Below are 15340 nucleotides of genomic sequence, written 5' to 3'. Positions count from 1 at the left end.
AAGTGTGATCATAATACAGGAATAGACACATATATTAAACAATATACAGTACAGAAACTGAAACAGATATAAGTGGAAATTTCATATATGATAGGGGCAGCATCTCAAATCAGTAGGGGAAACAATGAGCTATTTGCGGGGGCGGAGCAAGATGGTGGAAGAGAAACACCACCAGATAGAGTGTCTCTGCAAAAAAGACAGATTCTAGGAGAAATTAGAAGAAAGAAGCAAGCAGACGAGCATACATCGGACAACGGTCGGAAGGAGGGGTACCTGAGACTACGGGAGACTCCATGGGAGGAGGTTGCAGAGGAGAACTGGAAGCAGCAACCTCCCGAGTAGCCTGGAGACCAGCGGCAAGGGTAGGTTGAGTAGTTAACTCTCCCCTCCCTTGCATCTCGGACTACTGGTGGGCTCCCCAGCGGTTGGAGAGACCTGCAGACACCAGCCCAGAGAAGGCCACTGCCAGTGAGTGGTAAGCCTGTAGCGGACCTGACCTGTAGCGGACATGACACCAGGCTCCCAACTCCCTCTGGGCAACTCCCTGTGCACAGACTCGAGCTGTGCGGCAGGCTCCATATTGCCTCATTCTCCGATCCCCCTTCCCTATCCGCGGCTGCTGTGAGAGACAATATAGCCAACATCCGGAGGTATCTCCAGGGAATGGGACCTTCCCTTTCAGAGCCCTATAGCTGACTGAGGGGTACTCAGACAGTGAGCTACCTACCTGCCAGCTCTCCCAGGTGCGGCTGGCCCGGTGATTCCAAGAGAAAGGGGCAGACCCTGGGGCTGAGAGACATCATCCCAGCTTGGGCTCCCCATGACTTAATTAGGACTGGCACTTCTCACCCTGGTGGGGTTAGGGATTGAACTCCAGGGCCCAGAGGTCAGACCTGCAGGCCAGATCCCATGCACCCAGGTCTTGCATTGCCCGGGGCACACAAGGGATATTCATGAACAGCCTACTGAGGTGTGTGTGCCTTCAGGAGCAGATCAGTGTCCTTGAGGGCAACCCTCCTCCAAAAGGGGGGCTGTGTGCCCAGCCCAGGTGGTGATCCTGCACAGGGAACCTCTCGGCTGGAATCACAGCAAGAGGAGGCCTGGTGGCGTGAGGTCTGGCCTACTGGCAGAGGCCCAGCAGTAGCCACAAAGTTAGGAGGGTGGAAAGGAATGAGGCCTGCTCCAGACTGCAGGTCTCAGATGGCCCCACACTCACACGCACACTTTCTGACTGAGAGGGGCCATCCCAGCCCCTCCCTGACAGCTTTTCCTGGAAGCAGAGAACAGAACTTTGACCCCTGCTAACAGCATTTGTGGTGCCTGAGGGCAGGCTTACCCAACCCAGCTCTGCTCAGACTCACTCCAAGACCAGCCCTCACTGAGGTGGAGAATAAGGACACAACTGGAATTCCCAGGGCCCCACCCACTACGTGAAGCACAAGAGAGCCTCTCCAGGGGAACAAGAACTGGTTACAGGACCAAAAAACAACACTGTAGCCTGTTCCTCCAAGCAAGTGCCACCTACTGACAGGGAGGACATTCTGCATACCCTTTTCACGGCACCTACTGACTCATCATACAGGGTGTGGTCGAATCTCACCCACAAACACCACCTACAGGCTCAGAGACTGAACAGGGCATGTTATTATCCAGAAAAAAGCTAAAGGCAAGAAGCAACAACTGATCTAGATGGGAAGAAATCAGCGAAGGAACTCTGGAAATATGAAGACTCAAACGGAAGGCATACCCCAAAGAGGAGCACCAGCCCCTTAGAAATGGACACCAACCAAAATCAGACCACTAAAATGACAGAAGAGGAATTTTGAACGTGGATTGTAGGAAAATTCAACGACTTGCAAGAACAACTGGATAAACAACACAAAGAAAACACAAAAAGATCCCAGGACCTGGAACAAAAATTCACTAAAGAAATGGAAACAATGAAGAAAAGTCTAACCAAACTCCTATAAATGAAGAATCAATTCAGCGAACTACAAAACACAGTGGAAAGCCTCAAGAACAGGGTAGATCAAACAGAAAAAAGAATCTCAGAGATTGAAGATAACACCTTCCAATTAAATAAATCAGTCACAGAGATAGAGCAGAGAAATGAGAGAAAAGAGCAAAGCCTACAAGAGATGTGGGATTATGTGAAGAAACCTAATGTGAGGGTCATAGGGTCACCAGAAGGGGAAGAAGAAAATACTAAAGGGCTGGACAAGCTATTTGAAGATATAGTAGAGAAAAATTTCCCAGACCTTGCTGAAAATCTCCAGCTATAAGTTCAAGAAGCCTAGAGGACCCCTGGGAGATTCAATGCAAAGAGGAGGATGTCACGACATGCAGCTGACCAAAATATCAACTAAAGAAGCTCTTCTATGAGCTGTAAAGAGAAAGAAGCAAGTAACATACAAAGGAAAGCCAATCCAAATAATGCCAGACTTCTCTATTGAAACTTTACTAGCAAGGAGAGACTGGGGCCCCATGCTCACTCTTCTGAAACATAATGATGCCCAGCCTAGAATCTTATTCCCTGCAAAGCTAAGTTTTGTATATGAAGGAGAAATCAAGACATTCTCAGATAAGCAAAGACTGAGGGATTTTACCAAGACAAGAGCAGCCCTTCAAGAAGTACTCAAAACAGTATTACCCACGGATCAGCACAATAAACACTCAAGAATGTAAATCTACTCAAAGCTAAAGATCAGGCCGGGCGTGGTGGCTCACGCCTGTAATCCTAGCTCTCTGGGAGGCCGAGGCGGGTGGATTGCTCGAGGTCGGGAGTTCGAAACCAGCCTGAGCAAGAGCGAGACCCCGTCTCTACTATAAAAATAGAAAGAAACTAATTGGCCAACTAATATATACATAGAAAAAAATTAGCCGGGCATGGTGGTGCATGCCTGTAGTCCCAGCTACTTGGGAGGCTGAGACAGAAGGATCGCTTGAGCCCCCAGGAGTTTGAGGTTGCTATGAGCTAGGCTGACGCCATGGCACTCACTCTAGCCTGGGCAACAAAGCGAGACTCTGTCTCAAAAAAAAAAAAAAAAAAAAAAAAAAAAAAAAAAAAAAAAAAAAAAAAAAAAGCTAAAGATCAAAGCCCAGATACCACAGTGGCTCAAGAGAGAAAACAAAGCAACAAAATTCAACCCAACATAATGAACAGAAATCTGCCCCACCTATCAGTTATCTCAATAAATGTGAATGGCTTGAACTCCCCACTCTAGAGACATAGTCTGGCTGAATGGATAAAAAAACACAAGCCAAGTATCTGCTGTCTTCAGGAAACATATCTAACCTGCAAGGATGCAGTTAGACTAAAGGTAAAGGGGTGGAGAAGAAAATTTCAAGCAAACGGAAGCCAAAAGAAAGCTGGCATGGCTGTGCTCATTACAGATAACTTAGCTTTTAACTCAAAAAAATAATAAAAGACAAAGAAGGTCACTATATAATGGTGAAGAGTACAGTTCAACAAGAAGACATAACAATTCTAAATATATATGCACCCAACCTTGGTGCATGCAGATTCATAAAGCAAACTCTACTTGATCTAAACAAATGGATAAACAACAACACCATAATAGTTGGAGACTTTAATACCCACTGACAGCACAGGACAGATCCTCCAAACAGAAAATCAACAAAGAATTAATGGACTTAAACAGAACACTAGAACAAATGGGCCTGACTGACATTTATAAGACATTCTACCCCTAAACCACTGAATATACATTCTTCTCATCAGCTCATGGGTCATTCTCGAAGACCATATCCTAGTGTACAAAGCACGTTTCAAACAATTTAAAAAATAGAAATTATACCATGTATCTTTGCAGACCACAATGGAATAAATGTAGAAATTACTCCTAACAGGAGTTCTCATTTCTACACAAGGTCATGGAAACTAAAAAACATTCTGCTCAATGATCACTTCATAAATGAGGAAATCAATATTGAAATCAAAAGATTCTTTTAACTAAATGACAAAGGAGACACAAGTTATCAAAACCTGTGGGACACATCTAAAACAGTCCTGAGAGGAAACTTTATTTCCATAAATGCCTATATCCAAAAGTCTAAAAGATCACAAATAGACAACCTAATGAGTCATCTCAAAGAGTTGGAGAAAGAAGAAGAGGCAGACCCCAAACCCAGCTGAACAAGTGAAATTATTAAGATCAAATCAGAACTAAATGAAATTGACAACAGGGAAATCACACGGAAGATTAATAAATCACTAAAATTGGTGCGCCATTAGCTAAGCTAATGAAAAGCAGAAAAGAGAAATCTCTAATAAGCTCCATCAGGAATAAAAAAGGAGATATCACAACTGATCCCAAAGAGATACAAGATATAATTTATGAATACTACAAAAATCTTTATGCACACAAACTGGAAAATGTGGAGGAAATGGAAAAATTTCTAGAAACACACAGCCTCCCTAGGCTCAACCAGGAAGAAATAGACTTCCTGAACAGACCAATCTCAACAGCTGAAATAGAAACAGCAATTAAAAGTCTCCCTAAAAAGAAAAGTCCCGGTCCAGATGGTTTCACACCCGAATTTTACCACACTTACAAAGAAGAACTAGTACCTATCTTGCAGAAACTATTCCACAACATCGAGAAGAACGGAAACCTCCCCGACACATTTTATGAAGCCAATATTACTCTGATACCAAAACCGAGAAAGGATGCAACAAAAAAGAAAACTACAGACCAATATCCCTAATGAATATAGATGCAAAAATTTTCAACAAAATCTTAGCTAACCGAATCCAGACGTTTATCAAAAAGATAATCCATCACGACCAAGTGGGCTTCATCCCAGGGATGCAGGGATGGTTCAACATATGTAAATCTATAAATGCAATTCACCACATAAACAGAAGCAAAAACAAAGACCACATGATTCTTTCAATAGATGCAGAAAAAGCTTTTGACAAAATTCAACACCCTTTCATGATACGGCACTTAATCAAATAGGCATAGAAGGAACATACCTAAAAATGATACAAGCCATATATGACAGGCCCATAGCCAACATCATACTGAATGAGGAACAATTTAAAACATTCCCACTTAGAACTGGAACCAGACAAGGCTGCCCACTATCTCCACTTCTATTCAACATAGTGCTTGAAGTTTGGCTACAGCAATCAGACAGGAAAGTGGAATTAAAGGTATCCAAACAGGGGCAGAAGAGATCAAACTTTCACTGTTTGCTGATTATATGATATTATATTTAGAAAACCCCAAAGATTCAACCAAGAAACTCCTGGAACTGATAAATGAATTTAGTAAAGTCTCAGGATACAAAATCAATACACAGAAATCAGAGGCATTCGTATACGCCAACAACAATCAAATTGAAAACCAAATCAAAGACTCAAGTCCCTTCACAATAGTAACAAAGAAATTAAAGTACCTAGGAATATCCTTAACAAAGAAGATAAAAGACTACCACAGGGAGAACTATGAAACAGTGAGGAAGGAAATAGCAGAGGATGTAAACAGATGGAAATCCATACCATGCTCGTGGATCGGCAGACTCAACATCATTAAAATGTCTATACTACCCAAACTGATCTACAGATTCAATGCAATACCTATTAAAATCCCATCAGCATTCTTCACAGATATAGAAAAAATAATTTTATGCTTCGTATGGAACCGAAGAACACCCCAAATATCAAAAGCAATTCTAGGCAACAAAAACAAAATGGGAGGTATTAATATGCCAGATATCAAACTATACTACAAAGCTATAGTAATTAAAACAATCTGGTATTGGCACAAAAATAGGAATATGGACCAGTGGAACAGATGTGAGAATCCTGATATAAAACCATCCTCACATAGCCATCTAATCTTTGACAAAGCAGACAAAAACATACGCTGGGGAAAAGAATCCCTTTTCAATAAATGGTGCTGGGAAAACTGGATAGCTACTTGTAGGAGGCTGTAGCAGGACCCAAACCTCTTACCTATCTCAAAAATCAACTCACGCTGGATAACAGACTTAAACCTAAGGTACGAAACTATTAGAATTCTAGAGGAAAATGTTGGAAACACTCTCCTAGACATCAGCCTAGGCAAAGAGTTTATAAAGAAGTCCCCAAAGGCAATCAAAGCAGCAACAAAAATAAATAAATGGGACATGATCAAGCTAAAAAGCTTATGCACAGCCAAAGAAACAGTCATGAAAGTAAACAGACAACCTATAGAGTGGGAGAAAATTTTTGCATCCTACACATCTGATAAGGGGCTGATAACTAGAATATACTTAGAACTCACGAGAATCAGGAAGAAAAAAATCAAACAACCCTATTAAAAAGTGGGCAAAGGACTTGAAGAGAAGGTTTTCTAAAGAAGACAGAAGAATGGCCAACAAACATATGAAAAAATGCTCAACATCTCTAATCATCAGGGAAATGCAAATCAAAACCACAATGAAATATCACTTAACTCCAGTGAGAATGGCCTTTATAAAAAATTTTCCAAACAATAAATGCCGGCGTGGATATGGAGAGAGAGGAACACTCTTACACTGCTGGTGGGACTGCAAACTAGTTCAACCTCTGTGGAAAGCAATATGGAGATACCTTAATGTGATACAAGTGGATCTACCATTTGATCCAGCAATCCCATTACTGGGCATCTACCCGAAAGATCCAATGACACTCTACAAAAAAGACACCTGCACTTGAGTGTTTATAGCAGCACAATTCATAATCGCAGGCTGTAGAAATAGCCCAAGTGCCCATGAATCCAAGTATGGATTAATAAAATATGGTATATGTATGCCATGGAGTACTATTCAGCTCTAAGAAACAACGGTGATATAGCACATCTTATATTTTCCTGGTTAGAGCTGGAACCCATACTAGTAAGTGTATTATCCCAAGAATGGGAAAACAAGCACCACATATATTCACCAGCAAACTGGTATTAACTGAGCAGCACCTAAGTAGACACATAGGTACTACTGTAATAGGGTATTGAACAGGTGGGAGGGGGGCTGGTATAAAACTGAGACTTGTGGGGTGAGGGGGGAAAGGGCATTTATTGAAACATTAAAATTTGTACCCCCATAATATGTCAAAAATAAATAAATAAAAATAAAAAAATAAAAAAAGATTAATAAAACAAGTTGGTTTTTGAAAAAATTAACCAAATTGACACACCTTTGGCTAGATTAATGAAAAGCAATAAAGAAAAATCTCTAATCAGGAACAATAAAGGAGAAATTACAATGGATGCCCCAGAGATACAAGATATAATTTATGAATACTACAAAAACCTCTATGCACACAAACTAGAAAATGTGGAGGAAATGGACAATTTCTTAGAAACACACAGCCTCCCTAGGTTCAACCAGGAAGAAACAGAATTACTGAACAGACCAATATCAAGTACTGAAATTGAAACAGCAATAAAATACCTTCCTAAAAAGAAAAGTCCTGGACCAAATGGTTTCACACCCAAATTTATCACACCTACAAGGAAGAACTGGTGCCTATCTTGCAGAAGTTATTTCACAACATTGAGAAAGTTGGAAGCCTCCCCAATACATTTTATGAAGCGAACATAAGCCTGATACCAAAACCAGGAAAGGATGCACCAAAAAAATAAAACTACAGACCAATATCCCTTATGAATATAGATGCAAAAATTCTCAACAAAATCCTAGCCAATCGAATCCAGATGCTTGCCAAGAAAACAATACACCACAACCAAGTGGGCTTCATCCCAGGGACGCAGGGGTGGTTCAACATATGCAAATCTATAAATGTAATTCACCATATAAACAGATGCAAAAACAAAGACCATATGATGTTCTCAATAGACACATAAAAAGCATTTGACAAAATTCAACACCCTTTTATGATAAGAACGCTCAACAAAATAGGCGTAGACAGGGCTTACCTAAAAATGATACAAGCCATATATGACAGACGCATAGCCAACATCATACTGAATGGGGAAAAATTGAAATCATTCCCACTTAGAACTGGAACCAGACAAGGCTGCTCACTATCTCGACTTCTGTTCCACATAGTGCTGGAAGTCTTGGCTACAGCAATCAGACAGGAAAATGGAATTAAAGGTATCCAAATAGGGGCAGAAGAGATCAAACATTCACTCTTTGCTGATGACATGATATTATACCTAGAAAACCCCAAGGATTCAACCAAGAGACTCCTTGAATTGATAAATGAATTTGGTAAGGTTTCAGGATACAAAATCAATACACAGAAATCAGAGGCATTCATATATGCCAAGAACAGCAAAAGTGAGAACCAAATCAAAGACTCAATTCCCTTCAAAATAGCAATACAGAAAATAAAGTGCCTGGGAATATATTTAACTAAGGAGGTAAAAGACCTCTACAGGTAGAACTATTAAACATTGAAGAAGGAAATAGCAGAAGACGTAAACAGATGGAAGAATATACCATGCTCATGGGTTTGCAAAATCAACATTGTTAAAATGTCTATAGTACCCAAAGTGACCTACAGAGTCAATGCAATCCCTATTAAAATACCATCATCATTTTTCACAGATATAGAAAAAATAATTTTAGTCTTCATATGGAACCAGAGAAGACCCCATATAGCAAAATCAATCCTAGGCAATAAAAACAAAATAGGAGGTATCAATCTACCAGACTTCAAACTATACTACAAGGCTATAGTCATTAAAACAGCTTGGGGATGGCACAAGAACAGGGACATTGACCAGTGGAACAGAACAGAGAACCCAGACATAAAACTACACTCATATAGACAACTAATCTTTGACAAAGCAGAAAAAATCATACACTGAGGAAAAGAATCCTTATTTAATAAATGGTGCAGGGAAAACTGGATAGCCACATGTAGAAGACTGAAACAAGAACCACACCTTTCACCTCTCACAAAAATCAAGTCACGCTGGGTAACAGACTTCAACATTAGGTGTGAAACGATTAGAATTCTAGAGGAAAATGTTGGAAATACTCTTCTAGACATTGGCCTAGGCAAAGAATTTATGAAGAAGATCCCAAAGGCAATAACAGCAGCAACAGAAATAAACAAATGGGACCTGATCAAATTAAAAAGCTTCTGCACAGCCAAAGAAACTGTCAAGAGAGCAAACAGACAATGCATAGAATGGGAGAAAATTTTCGCAAGCTACACATCCGATAAAGGGCTGATAACTAGAATCTATTTAGAACTCAGGAAAATCAGCAAGAAAAAATCAAACAACCCTATCAATAAATTGGCAAAGGACATGAACAGAAACTTCTCAAAAGAAGACAGAATAATGGCCAACAAACACATGAAAAAATGCTCAACATCTCTAATCATCAGGCAAATGCAAATCAAAACCACAATGAGATGTCACTTAGCTCCAGTGAGAATGGCCTTTATCAAAAAGTCCCCAAACAATAAATGTTGGCATGGATCCAGAGAGATAGGAACACTCCTACACTGCTGGTGGGACTGCAAACTAGTTCAACCTCTATAGAAAGCAATATGTAGATACCTTAAAGTATCAAGTAGTTCTACCATTTGATCCAGCAATTCCACTACTGGACATCTACCCAAAAGATCAAAAGTCACTTTATGAAAAAGACACCTGCACTTGAATGTTTATAGCAACACAATTCACAATTGCAAAGTTGTGGAAATAACCCAAATGCCCATCAATTCTTGAGTGGATTAATAAAATGTATACCATGGAGTACTATTCAGCTTTAAGAAACAATGGTGATATAGCATCTCTTGTATTTTCCTGGATAGAGCTGGAGCCCATTCTATCAAGTGAAGTATCTCAAGAATGGAAAAACAAGCACCACATGTACTCACCAGAAAATTGTTATTAATGGATCAACACCTAAGTGGACATATAAGAATAACATCTATCAGGTGTCAGGTGGGTCGGAGGGGGGAGGAGGGGATGAGTATATACAAACACAATTAGTGAGATGTGCAACGTTGGGGGATGGTCACGCTTGAAGTTCTGACTGGAGGGAGGAGGGGCGGCATGGGCAATATACATTATCTTAACATTTGTACCCCCATAATATGTTGAAATTAAAAAAAAGAAAAAATGAGCTATTTGGTAAATGCTGATGGAAAATATGACTATCCATTTGGAAAAAATAGATTCCACTGCTTTTCACATCACTTAAAAAGAGTACACTCCTGTTAAATTAATCTAAATTTGGCCTGAAGAGGCTTTTTACTGGAGTCCTTACATAATTACTGCAGCCTGACTTAGTAATATACTTTTTTAACAAACAACTGAGTTTCAGCTGATTACAGAAGCTGAGCTTCAGTCTACTGCAGGTGGCTAACAGATTCAAATAAGGCAAAGCACCAAGCTGTAATCAATTGTCTCTATACCTCACTTCCATTTTCTGTCCATAAATACTGCCTGACCACATTGCTGGCCAGTGTTTTTTGAACCTATTCTGGTACTGAGGGCTGCCTGATTCTAGAATCATGAATAAAATCCAACTAAGATCTTTAAATTCATTGTAATGTTGCCTTTTGACACTCCACATGGATTGAATAATTACATGTCTTTTGTAAAATAGGTACACACTTCTTTAGGGTATTGTCTTAGTTTGATAGGGCTGTCATAAAAAAAATACCAGTCTGGGTGCCTTAAATGACAGAAATATGTTTTCTAACAGTTCTGAAGATATTGGCAGGTTTGGTTGCTTCTGAGGCCTCTCTTTGTCTCACAATGGTTGCCTTCTCTCTATGACTTCACATGGTGTTTCCTCTGTTAACATGCATCCCTGGTGTGTCTGTGCATACAAATTTCCTCCTCTTTTAAGGACACTAGTCATATTAAGACTCATTCTCACAACCTTATTTCAACTTAATAATTTCTTTAAGGATCCTATTCTCCAAATGTAGTCACATTCTGAGGTACTAGGGTTAGGGCTTCAACATATGAATGGGAGGTAGAGGACATGATTCAATCTATAACTTGTATGTAACTAGGAGTGGATTTCCTGAGTCAATAGGGTATGCATATCTTCAGCCTTAGATACTGCCAAATATTTTCCCAAAGTATTTTCATAAATTTCCATCCTGAGCAGAAATGTATGAGAGTTCTGGTTCTTCCACATCTTACAAACACTTGGTATGGTCAGTATTTTTAATTTTAGCCATTCTGGTGTATATAGTAGCATCTCATTGTTTTTTTTAACCTCATACTATTTGGTTTATTATAACTTACATATTAGTTATCTCAATTCATTGGAATGTAACCTCCATCACACTTAATTACTAGAATGGCTGATTCTCCAATCTTTCTTTAAATTTATTTATTTATTTATTTATTTAGAGACAGAGTCTCACTCTGTCACCCGGGGTAGAGAGCATCAGCCTAGCTCACAGCAACCTCAAACTCCTGGGATTAAGCAATTCTTCTGCCTCAGCCTCCTGGGCAGCTGGGACTATAGGCATGCGTCGCCATACCTGGCTAATTTTTTCTATATGTTTTTGGGTTGTCCAGCTAATTTCTTCCTATTTTTAGTAGAGATTGGGTCTTGCTCTTGCTCAGACTGGTCTCAAATTCCTGACCTCGAGTGATTCTCCCACCTCTGACTCCCAGGGTGCCTAAATTTATTTTTTAATTGACAGGAAAAATAATATATATTTATCATATATATCATGATGTTTTGATACATATGTGTGTGTGTGTGTGTGTGTGTGTGTGTGTGTGTGTGTGTGTGTATGTGTATAATGGAATGGCTAAATCAAGCTATTTAACATAGGCGTTTACTCACATACTTAGCATTTTTGGTGGTAAGAACACTTGAAATCTACTCTTATAGCAATTTTCAAGTATACAGTGAATTATTATTAACTAGTCACCATGTTATACAACAGACCTCTTGAATTAATTCCTCTTGTCTAACTGGAATTGTGTGTCCTTTAACTAACATCTCCCCAATGCCCCTCCCCCAGTCTCTGGTAACCACCATTTTATTCTCTATGGGCTCCACTTTTTAAGATTTCACATATAAGTGATATCAAGTTGTATTTGTCTTTCTGTACCTAGTTTATTTCACTTAACATAATGTCATACAGGTTCACCCATATTCTTGTAAATGACAGAATTTTCTTTTTCCTTTTTTAAGGCTGAATAGCATTCCATTGTGTGTCTATACCATATTTTCTTTCTTTATTCATCCATTGGTGGACAAATAGGTTGATTTCATATCTTAGCTATTGTGAATAGCGCTGAATTGAACATGGGAATACAGATATCTCTTTGACATATTTATTTTGTATCTTTTGGATATGTCCACGATAGTGGGATTACTGGATCATATAGTAGTTCTATTTTTAATTTTTTGAAGCATCTCCACACTGTTTTCCATATGGCTATAATAATTTACATTTTCACCAATGGTATACAAGGGTTCCCTTTTCTCCCCATCCTAAGACTTGTTACCTTTTGTCTTTTTGATAATAGCCATTTTAACAGATGTGAGGTAATATCTCATTGTGGTTTAAATTTGCATTTTTCTGATGGTTAGTGATGTTGAGCATTTTTTAATATACCTGTTGGCCATTTTTATATCTTCTTTTGAAAAATGTCTATTTAGAGCCTTTGCTCATTTTTAAAGTGGAATATTTGTTTTTTTGCTATTGGGTTGAGTTCCTTATATATTTTAGATATTGACCCCTTATTAGATGTATGGTTTGCAAACATATTCTCCCATTACACAGGTTGTCTCCTTACTCGGTTGATTGTTTCCTTTGCTGTACAGCTTTTTAGTTTGATGTAATTCCAGTTGTCTATTTTGCTTTTGTTGCCTTTGCTTTTGGTATCATATCCAAAAAATCTTTGCCCAGACCAATATCATGGAACTTTTTGCCTATGGCTTATTCTAGTAGCTTTACAGTTTCGGGTCTTAGGTTTAAGTCTTTAATTAATTTTGGGTTGATTTTTGTATATGGTATGAGATGAGGGTCTAAAGTAATTTTTTTTTTTTGAGTATCCAGTTTTCCTAGCACCATTTATGGAGGGATTGTCCTTTCCCCATTATATGTTCTTTACATTTTTGTTGTAAATCAATTGACTGACTGGCTGGGTGAGGTGGCTCACACCTGTAATCCTAGCACTCTGGGAGGCCGAGGTGGGCGGCTTGCTTGAGGTCAGGAGTTCGAAACCAGCCTGAGAAAGAGTGAGACCCTGTCTCTATTATAAAAATAGAAAGAAATTAATTGGCCAACTAATATATATGTAGAAAAAATTGGCCGGGCATGGTGGCACATGCCTGTAGTCCCAGCTACTCGGGAGGCTGAGGCAGCAGGATTGATTGAGCCCAGGAGTTTGAGGTTGCTGTGAGCTAGGATGACACCACACACTCACTCTAGCCTGGGCAACAAAGTGAGACTCTGTCTCAAAAAAAAAAAATCAATTGACTGTAAATGAATGCATAGATTTATTTCTGGATTCTCTATTCTGTTTCATTGGTCTATTTGTTTTTATGTCAGTACCATACTGTTTTGGTTACTACAGCTTTATAGTATATTTTGAAATCAGGCAATGTCCTGTCTCTAGCTTTGTCCTTTTTGCTCAAGATTGCTTTGCCTATTTGGAGTCTTTTGTGGTTTCATACAAATTTTAGGATGTTTTTATATTTCTGTGAAGAATAACATTGGAATTTTGATAGGGATTGCATTGAATTTGTAGATCACTTTAGGTAGTGCGGTCATTTTTACAATATTAATTCTTCCAATGCAAGAACACAGAATATATTTCCATTTATCTGTGTCTTCAACTTCTTTCATCAATATTTTATACTTCTCAGTGTATAGATCTTTTAGCTCCTTAGTTAAGTATATTCCTAAGCATTTTATTTTTTGTAGCTATTTTAAATTCTTTGTATTTCTGTGTTATCAGTTGTAATGTTACACTTTTATTTCTGATTTTATTTATTGTAGCCTTCTCTCTTTCTTAATCTAGCTAAAGGTTAGTTCATTTTGTTTATATTTTCAAAAACCAACTCTTAGTTTCATTGATCTTTATATTATTTTTCTAATCTCTATTTCATTTAGTTTTGCTCTGAATTTTATTTCCTTTCTTCTGCTAACTCTGAGCTTAGTTTGTTCCTTTTCTGGTTCTTTTGGGTATGCATTAGGTTGTTTATTTGTGTTCCTTCTTTTTTTTTTTTTTGAGACGAAATTTGGAGTTTAATTAAAATAGAACAGGGTTACATTAAACAAACAAACAAAAATACTTTTCTGATTATCAATTTTTGAGACTCAGAGCATCCCCAAAACATTGGAGATCCAGCTTATTCCTGAGAGACATCAACCATCACAAAAGGTTTTCACTTTGAACTATTCATATTTTGTAGCAAAAAAACAGAACAAAGTTCTGGAGACATCCTTCCTCTCTTCTTTCTAAATGTATTCACAAACAGGGTCTTTTCATAGTTCAAAAGAAAAACAGTTTTCTTTCTTAGCCAATTGGCCTGTTACTCTCACCCTGGGATCTGATTGCTTAATAAGAGCGTTCAAGGCACCAAACCCTACTAGAAAATTCCCAGGACACTAGGGACTACTTTATTTTTCTTTCTATGAGGGAATGGATACTTTAGTCTTTCTATGGGGTGAGTCACTCTCCTGAGATTATCGTGCCAGTCAATAGTCCCAGGAGAGGTGGGGAGAAGGAACGCAAAAGCAAAGGGGTAAGGAAAATAATTAGGCTTTCATGAACACCAATATCAAGGCAGAATGGTCTAGCTTTATAAACCACCCGCCATAAACTCCAAACATGCACACCCAAAACTAGACGAGGAAGGAAAGAGCTCCCAAGGCACTCAGGGAGACAAAGGATGGTAACATAGAACAGCAGACTTACCTATGGACATTTCTTACCTTCCTAACACTGGAAGATGTTTCATTAAAAAGTTGCTGTTCAAAATTGTACTGAAAATGTATCTAAAAATAGGTCTGTCGTCATCTTAAAAATAAAAGGTCACTTCTCAGATAAGAGGAGTGACAGATATTATCAGATACCAACACTTGAGGTATCTTTGATGTAAATTTGAAAAATGGCCTGGCAGAGAAAAAGAAAGGAAAGGAAGGAGAGAGGAAGAGAGGGAGGGAGCAGGGGAGGACAGGAAGAAAAGAATGGGAAAGGCAAGAAAACTGGGAGGAATACATCTTAAAGCCCATGCTTATCTATCCCAGCAGCCAAACAAAACAGGTCCATAAAGGAAAAAAAATAGTTATTTTCTAGAAACATTCTGAAAATCAACTTTAAGTTCAAAACATAGGAAACTGCAATCCAAGAACAAATATCACAATGCTCAATGG

General features: G+C 38.8%; 1 protein-coding gene across 1 annotated transcript in view; it reads right to left on the bottom strand.

The window, feature by feature from the left end:
• Nucleotides 1-15340, bottom strand: part of F8 (coagulation factor VIII) — a 249234-nt gene that overhangs the window by 113620 nt on the left and 120274 nt on the right. The window lies entirely within an intron of this gene.

Source organism: Microcebus murinus, unplaced genomic scaffold, assembly GCF_040939455.1.
Source record: "Microcebus murinus isolate Inina unplaced genomic scaffold, M.murinus_Inina_mat1.0 scaf005_hap2_Mmur4.0, whole genome shotgun sequence".
NCBI classification, from domain to species: domain Eukaryota; kingdom Metazoa; phylum Chordata; class Mammalia; order Primates; family Cheirogaleidae; genus Microcebus; species Microcebus murinus.
The sequence above is the reverse complement of the archived record's forward strand: the minus strand, read 5'-3'. Positions and strand labels throughout refer to the sequence as shown.